Raw genomic sequence first — 9,187 nt, 5'->3', positions numbered from 1 at the left:
TTTCTATCCTTTAATATGCTGGCTATATTGATGGACAACTAGGACTAATTGTGAAGGAAAATACATTTCAAAGTAGGCAGCATTGGAATATAGCAAATGATTACTCTGAATGTGCATTACATGGCCACACCTTAGTCCTTAGTCAACCAACTCTTAGCATGTGTTACCTCATTGGTTTCTTCGAATAATAGTAATACATTTCTGACCTCATTGGCAAAACAACACACAGGCCTGATATCTCTCCACTGTTCTCTTTTACACCACCACTGGAAGTAATAACATTAGCAGACATCATCATCAAGCTAGGGCTTATTTGTTTCAGGTGAACAAACTCCATGCTTTGTTAAATACTACAATGACATAACAGTGTTTCCCATACATTGACTTATTTGTGGCGGGCCACCACAATATCAACATTGACCACCACACAATGATTTCCCAGGTTGTAATAAATTGTGCTTAAATCTGGTTAGCATCATAACCATGCTGCGCTAATTTGCATTCAAGTTAATTCTGTAAACCTACCACCACAAATATAATTTAATTCTGTGGGAGTCACTGCATAATATGCCATCAGATGTCATCCATGTTATTTGATTTCAGACATTAACATACAAGATTGTCCCCATTTGTTATTGTGTTGCATATCAGAACTTAGAGCATACAACATTCTACAGTAGTATGGTTCCGTCCCTCATAGTTAAAGTTACCGGTATTAGGCTTATTCGATCTACGTAATAATCAGGTAATAACGTTCGCAGCGGCCATTTTGTTGATATAGAAAATGCATAGGTGGGTCTATTTAATGCAGCTGTCAATTGACAAGCGCGACAGCACCGGTATGATCGCTGTAGGCTATTTATTTATTTGTACAAAATTTAACGTGATGGTAGGCCTATGTTGTGCAATAGGCCTAGGCTACAGTGCAGGCCGTTATAACAACAGCAATACAGGCCGTTCTAACAGCAAATAGCCCTAGATTCACCCACTGTCAGAAACATAGCCTACCTGTCAACTTTTTTCCAGGTGTCTTCCTGTTTTAATATTTTCCCGTAAAATATCCCATATTTTATTACTTTCATAACATTAGCCCCATCGGACTTGGCCGTCTCTTTACTGTTGTCCTGTACCCCCTGCCCTTGCAGCGAAAATATGTTTTTAAAGCATCGTTTTGCTTGAGAGTGATCCGAACAGTGTGGGAGAGAGCACGATTTGATGACAATCTCATTAGACCTAGCTTAGCTTCACACCTCGTTTAATTAGTGCAGCAGTTTTGTAGTCCTACGACTTCTTGCTCTCAGCAGAGGGATAGCAACAGAAAGACGAATGTTGAAATTCCCCTGTATTTTGGGTGAGTAACCCGGAAAATCTCCCTTATTTTCGTTGCTCAATGTTGACATGGTCAGAAAACGAGAAGAGAATGAGACTGAGAAGTAGTCAGCGCAGGAGAGACTTGTGGCTACATATGATAAATAGCCTAGGCTAAACTTACAGCCAACTCCTCACATCGCCATTATTATATTTGTATTATTAATACTATATTATATTGTCCTCTGTGGGCTTAAGTTAAATACGTTTTAGACAGCGCAGACAGCTGCCCCTATGCAATGCGGAGACATCAGCAGTAGCCTGATGTAGTCGCCTACCATAGATTACCTTTGGACATAATTGCATTTGCATAGCATTGCTAGGTAGGCAATGTTAGCCAACGTTAACAGTAGCCTAAAGGCTAATATATTTATTCATGATGCGCCCTTTTCAGCTTGTCTTAGTGGCACGGCAAGTGGCAAATAGTAGGAACAAACTCAGCGGAGAAAGATATCAGTAGATACTTCTGATTTGTATAGTGTTTTGTTCACTTGGATTTTGGAAATGTTACAGAGAATATGTTAGCCCTTTCTGCCAGACATGTAGTTGCATCATAGATCCTCCTGTAGAAGTTATCAGACAAAAACGATCACTGGCTAACCCACTTTAAACTACTTTAGCAAAGTCCTTGGCTGCAGGTTGTGAGCAACAGGCAAACGCAAGATACAATTGCAGTCCAATGAGATGCAACTTTATTCTCTGCGATCATGGCAATGTTAGACGATGTCGTTGGTGGAACAAATATAAGTTCGCCGACCTTGACTCAGGCGACTTGAACGCTTGTCCCCTTCAGCTGCGACGTGTGCCGATGTATGAACAAGACAGTTAGGCTAAAAATAAATATCGGGGTAATTTACAGTTGACAATAATGACGGATCTTTACTTAATGCTATTAGATATGGGTCCATACGTTTATTTACTTATATTGACGAGATGAAGCCGTTAGGCTACTGTGCTCTGCTCAGCTCAAATCTACGCGCTACAGGCGATTGTCACATAGAATATAGCCTATAGAACTGGAATGTCATATCAACAATATGGCCGCGGCGGTGTTTGCGAATAAGCCCTATATGAGCAATGGAACTTACACACCAATCTAGGAGCAATGGAATCTATACATCAATCTAGAGCCAATGGAACTAATATGCCAGACACAATATTCTCCAGCCAACAATGGGCGTCACAATGACACCTTAGTATTCAGAAATACGTTTTTCTATTTCCAACCAAAGCTGCATTGAAGTAATTTTAATGTGGCGGCAGACAGTGCTTGATGTATCCTAAGCCATGTAAAAGAAAACTTTTATATTTTTCTGTCAGTCATGCAGAATTGTCAACATTTCAAAAGACATGTTGTAGCATAGCAAATAAGTTGAAGCATATTCTAGTTAGCCTGCTGAGACTGCATTAAGTTATAATGTAAACAAAATGGACTAAAGCTGAAAACTGGATGAATTTCCAGTTTAATGAATTAGGTGGATATAGAAGCAATGGAACTTGTACACCAATCTAGGACGGACCAATGGAACCTGTAGGCCTTACTGCAATCTGCAAGATCGCTCTGTTGTTTATAGACATGGTAGACCCACGTACTCTTTGACCTTTGAGTGAAGACATTCAATCTTAAATGGGAATGTGAATTGAGCAGACATCAGACTGGAGTAATTTCAGATTACAAATATTAAAAAAGTATGAATATGGTGTAGCTTTTGATGCTATCGACTTGATCAATTAGTCAAACCTTGACTCAATGTTGTAGTCTACTTGACAGTTCAGAATTCATGGACAGTCATAAGCTCATGTGGTGGGCAGATTTAAGAGGCATGTTTGAGAAGGTCAAGGCATGGATACTATTTCAGCATGTCTTACAGCAGGAGGACTGATTAGCATCTGTTCCTAGTAGAAAACCTGCTGTTTGTTCTGTACTATCAGACGGTAGGAGAATGAAGAGTTAAGACTTAGTTCCTGGAGTTGAGATTGAGAACAGCGTATTCCTGTTAGGAATTGTGTTCCATGCCAGTGCCTCCTTTGCCCTTCCATGCCAAATTTGCATTTGTAGTGTATTTGTAAATGCAATTTATGAGATGTTTGTTTCACTTCATTATGGAAAAAAAAATCCTGAAAGAATTTAGGGCCATTTTTTATTATTATTTTGTTTATGTATGTTGCCATTTTATGTGTGTTTATTTGTGTTGGTATTTTTAATTAAATCACAAGTTAGATTCCACACCCTCTTTCAGCTAAGTACCATGCAGCTGTTTATTCTATACTGCAGTCTGTTACTGTACCATGGTGTGTTAAAATCAGCCTGTGTGTTGAAACCTTGGCATGCACAAGGGATCATAGATGTCTTTGTGAGCACTGGAAGTGTGAGATATCCTGGCACTTCTCTTCCCAGTCCTGGGGGGAGTTCTGCTACGGTTGCACTTACACGTTTTTTTAGCTCTAAGTTTAGTTTAGAATAGGCCATGTGACTGAAGAGCAGCTGCCATCAAAAGGTTACAGCCTTTTTTTATGGCACTTTAGAAATAGCTACGACTCAGGATCACAGCATACTCTTGCTCCTTTTAATACCTATGATGATATGGGGCAGATGGAATGTGTGTTTAACACTTAAAAATGCATGTTTTTGACATTTTTGTATACTTTTGTATTATCTTTTGGTTATATTCCCCTGATAACTCTTTGACATATGTGGCATGGCTTCTAAAGCCCAAACTCTGCTTGTGGGTTGTTTTATTGCAGACATACCTGATGACTTAATGGCATTTATTTGCATTTCTGCTTCAGTGTTTTGAAGAGAAAAATTGAACAATTCAGAATAGACAAGACTTTTAAATGTAATATTGGCAGCATAAGATGAACAATGGATGTTCAAAGAATATCTTCTTTTAAGATTCATTTTAAATGCTCACAAATGTCAGTTCAGTGCTGCATTGGTTTGTCTCAGGCATGGTGCCACTGGCAACTGGCTAAGAGCCATTTTTTAGAAAGAGTTAGTCATGTTAGTTTGCTAACAGTTTTCATTAGAACAGGGGGCAATTAATGCAATTAATCACTGCACCCAATTTACAGTGCTTGTTGACCTACATAACTGAACGTGCAACCAGTTGCCATTAACATACCCACAGTGGCGGAACAAGTCAGAGCCGGGCCGGGGGCGGGGCACATGACCAGGCCCTTTATTAAACTCATCATAACATAATTTTACAACATATATGCCCGCAACCAGGGGCGGAGCTTGAGGGGGTGCGGGGGGTGCGGCACGCCCCGGGACCCGCAGGGGCCCTGTGCGAGGGCGCCCCTCCCCCACTTCAGGATAAGGTGGGACGGGCCTCTCCCACGGCACAAGGCCGGAGGAGCTAAGATCATGCAAACGGTTTCTTTTCAATCATTTTCATCAGAGTGGGACGTATTAGGCTTATAGGTTGCCCCAGTCAGGACGAGTTATGACTCACGGTTGCTGAAAAGTTTTGAAATTTACTTTGATGATTTAGTAGGTGTAAAATATTGAATAAAATGTTCTGCTGTATGACTGGATTTATTTTAACTCTCATATTGAACTTTACCACGTGCAAATTTACAAAATTGGATCAACGATATTGTTTCCTACAGGCGTCAATGAGAGAACACTTTACACTTACATGAATTTGGTTTCGATTTTCTAATTGGAGAAAGTCTTTGTGACAACACGTCATGATACATTTGATAATGTTTGATCGTTTTTTTGGTATGAAGCATCTTTTACGTAGCCTAATGAATGCGCTCTAGAAAGGGAAAGTAGCCTAACCTAGGCCTAGGCTATATGCGCTCTGTGTCTGAGCTGTCTGTGCACGTCCGCAATTGATTGCGTTCCTTAAATGGAGAACACATCAATCCCATGGTATTTTTTGCCCTAAAATGCATGAAACATGCAAGTTCAAAATCCCGCCGATAGACACGTTACATCTCCGTTTTATTTGCCTAGGCTACTAGCTTACAATAAATGAATTGAACGAACTCAACTGACAACAGGTATATCTACTGATTCGGGTCATTAAGACTACATAATACAGACTACTGTATTATAGCAAAAAATACCATAGGATTGATGTGTTCTCCATTTGAGGAACGTAATCAATTGCGGACGTGCACAGACAGCTCAGACACAGAGCGCATATAGCCTAATCCTAGGTTAGGCTACTTTCACTTTCTAGAGCGCATTCATTAGGCTACGTAAAAAATGCTTCATACCAAAACAACGATCAAACATTATCAAATGTATCATGACGTGTTGTCACAAAGACTTTCTCCAATTAGAAAATCGAAACCAAAATCATGTAAGTGTAAGTGTTCTCTCATTGACGCCTGTAGGAGACTAGCCTAGAAATCTGGACGCACCCTAGCGGCAGCAAATTAATTTGCTCAGCCTGTACGTCTAGTATCAAACCATAGGGATTTCTATTGGCTGACGCTGTGGACGTCATCCAATCACAGCGCTCTATTTTGTTAGAGAGTCTTAAGGCGGGCTTAACAGGATAACGACAGTCCTGCGACGGTGAACAACAAGGAAGGTGGCTATGGCTAACAAAGAGCGGTTGTTTGAATCGGCGTTGGCGTCAACTTTGGAGGAGTTGGACTTGTGCTTTTCTTTGAAAGTTGAGCAACACAATGCAAAGTCATTCCTTTCGAAGAAGGATGTATTTGCCGTTTTGCCGACCGGATACGGATATGGTCGTAGCGCTGGCCTATTGCATGCCTAGGCAGTTTGAAAGACAATTCTCTGCCTGCCCCTTGGATTAAGCGAGGTGAATGGTTCGATTCCAGACTATACATTTCAATGATATAGGATGGCCCGACAGGCTAGTAGGAGACAATATCGTTGATCCAATTTTGTAAATTTGCACGTGGTAAAGTTCAATATGAGAGTTAAAATAAATCCAGTCATACAGCAGAACATTTTATTCAATATTTTACACCTACTAAATCATCAAAGTAAATTTCAAAACTTTTCAGCAACCGTGAGTCATAACTCGTCCTGACTGGGGCAACCTATAAGCCTAATACGTCCCACTCTGATGAAAATGATTGAAAAGAAACCGTTTGCATGATCTTAGCTCCTCCGGCCTTTTGCCGTGGGAGAGGCCCGTCCCACCTTATCCGGAAGTGGGGGAGGGGCGCCCTCGCACCGGGCCCCTGTGGGTCCCAGGCCGGGGGCGTGACGCACCCCCCGCACCCCCTCAAGCTCCGCCCCTGCATACCCACTATATGAACAAAGTGGGACAGTCACTACTTGAACTCCACTATGAAGACCAATATAACACACTTCATATACAAAACATGCAGGCCAAATATAATCTAGCACAGTTTCAGTTAATAAACAGACATGGAGTTGGAGGGATCACTTGGCTCAGACCACTGCAGTTGTCAGACTATGCCTGAGCATTTGCCAAGCTATTTTAAAAACAAATGATATGCCCCAGCATCTGATTTGGTCATTACCTGATTACACTATCCAGTACATGGATCTCTGGCTCCAGCTTACAGTTTTGTGGTTTGATGGTAAACAGGTGGAGATCATGCCCTACACCCACTTAGGTCACAAGTTTAGTAATGCCAGAGATAAGATGTGACACAAATACCAGTTCACTAATTTAACCTTCATTCGTACGACCTCCTTACGACCTCTGGCCCAGTGGCCCAGGAAACAGGGGAGCTGACATGGACTTATACATTCAGAGCTTGTCATGAGTTCAAAGATGTCACATGAATGGCGAAGAGTGAGCAATACAAGAATGAGCTCATACACACCCAGACTGGTTATGTGCAGGCCTGCACGCACACATACACCCCCCCCCCCCACATACACACCCACAGGCAAAGAGCCACTGGATAGTGTAAGGTGCAGTACACTTCCTCTGGGCGTGTTGCAGAAGCTGACCTGATGTTGAAATCCAGCCATGGAAAACTACAGTAGTAGTAGTACGGTAACCATTTCAGCAACCGATTCAAACTGAGCAGTTACACATCTTTTTATTTGTTGGTCTTGTGGGGAAATGTGTGCCACTGGTGGGTGTCCAAACTCACAAACTCAAAACACACACACACTCTTTGACATGCACACATGCACACACACAAAGATACACCAGTCTTTCTCTCTCTCTCATTTACACAGTATCTAGGTCCACCTGTGGTCTGGCAGACCTATCATTCTCTTTCTCTCAGCCAAACCACCCACCCACCAACACACACACACACGCACACACACACACACACACACACACACACACACACACACACACACACACACACACACATACATACCTGCATCTGCATACACACATACATCACATCACATCACATGCATGACCAAAAAAAAGCCATGTGGCAGATCTTTCTTGCTCCGGCCCTTAAGTCCTTAATGAGACCCTGACGGCGCTGACAGCTGTCCCTGCTCGCGGGGCTCACCCCCTCGGCAGATGCAGACAGGCATCAGATGACAAGTGAGTCGCGGGCCATCGAGGTGACATCCTCCTGCGAGGAATCTGATACAAGTGAGCCGCTCGGTCTTTTCGGGGTGATGCCCCGGTGTCAAGAAGCACGTTATGAGGGGATAGCCATGCCCTCGTCATGCTCTGTGAACACACTGATCTTGGTTGTTTTTGCGCTCTTAAGTTTGACACTCTGAGAATAAGCTATTATTGACAGTTTTAGTGTTGTGACAGGTGGAATACGACAGGTGACACAGACAGACTTTGCCACGTCAACTGAGAATGGATGAGATGTCAAGAAGCCTGTTTATTAAATTAGCTCTTGGCACAGAATGGTTGTATCTTGCCTTCAAATACAATGTGACATTTCACACACTGACAATCTAGCCTCTAGAGATTTAAAGAGACTGACTGTCTGTAGTAGAGGACGTGTAGCAATACCACGGGCTTGGTCTGGAATGCCAGTGGTATCTGTGTGTGCTTGCGTTATGAGACACCCAAGGTCTGGAGGGTCACAGAGCTTTAGTGGTAGACACAAGTATTGTGCTTATATAACATTCATAACATAGCATAATTCATCTTTATTTGTTTCTGCAGAGCAGGGCTGTCAGCCGGCACAGAGCCAGAGCGGATCTATCATCACATAATCAAACACCAGTTTTAGGGGCACACAGATGCCCTGTGGAATTTAGATTCAGCAATGCAAGTAATTGGCATGTTTGCTGGACAGATACCAGAGCTGTTTCTGTTAGTAATGTTATAATGCCATCTAGTGGAGATAGCGTCAAGGCAGATTATCAGTGAAACTCAACAGGCCTGTTTGAAATGTGTATTTGAAGGCCTACTAGAAATGTGTTTACTGTCCCAACTCATTGTATTGAAAAGTTTAGGCGAATTGAAGGCAATATCGTTTTTTTTACATAGCTTTATATATATATCTGTTAGCCCAAAGTTGTTTCATGTATAGCCTATAGGGGTGTTCTTTTTTTACACACCCCTGGTTACTGGTGAGGACTGCACTTGCATATAGAAATATTTTCTAAAATATTTGCATTTTTGTGGAATGCAGCTTTTGATTGGAGGAGGGACACAGTGTGATAAGGTTCAGGGGAGTTATTGCAAATGTATACTGGCTGCATCTGAATTCTTTGGCGTGTGATGGAGCAGACGACTGACTGGTTTGTTACGGTCACAAGACATTCGACCCTCTGTCCTTACAAGGTCTGTGTATACTGTTCTCTCAGCCGCCTCCGACATGTCTGTCACCAAACAAAAGACAGACATCCACTTAGTGTAAATACAGAGGTACTGCAACAGAGTGCTCAAATGAGTAAATGACAAAGGCCTCT

Source organism: Alosa pseudoharengus, unplaced genomic scaffold, assembly GCF_046254945.1.
Source record: "Alosa pseudoharengus isolate Yale_2024_CS ecotype anadromous, Long Island Sound unplaced genomic scaffold, YU_APseudo_1.1 YU_APseudo_1.1_scf_9, whole genome shotgun sequence".
NCBI lineage: Eukaryota > Metazoa > Chordata > Actinopteri > Clupeiformes > Clupeidae > Alosa > Alosa pseudoharengus.
This window is presented reverse-complemented; position numbering follows the sequence as displayed.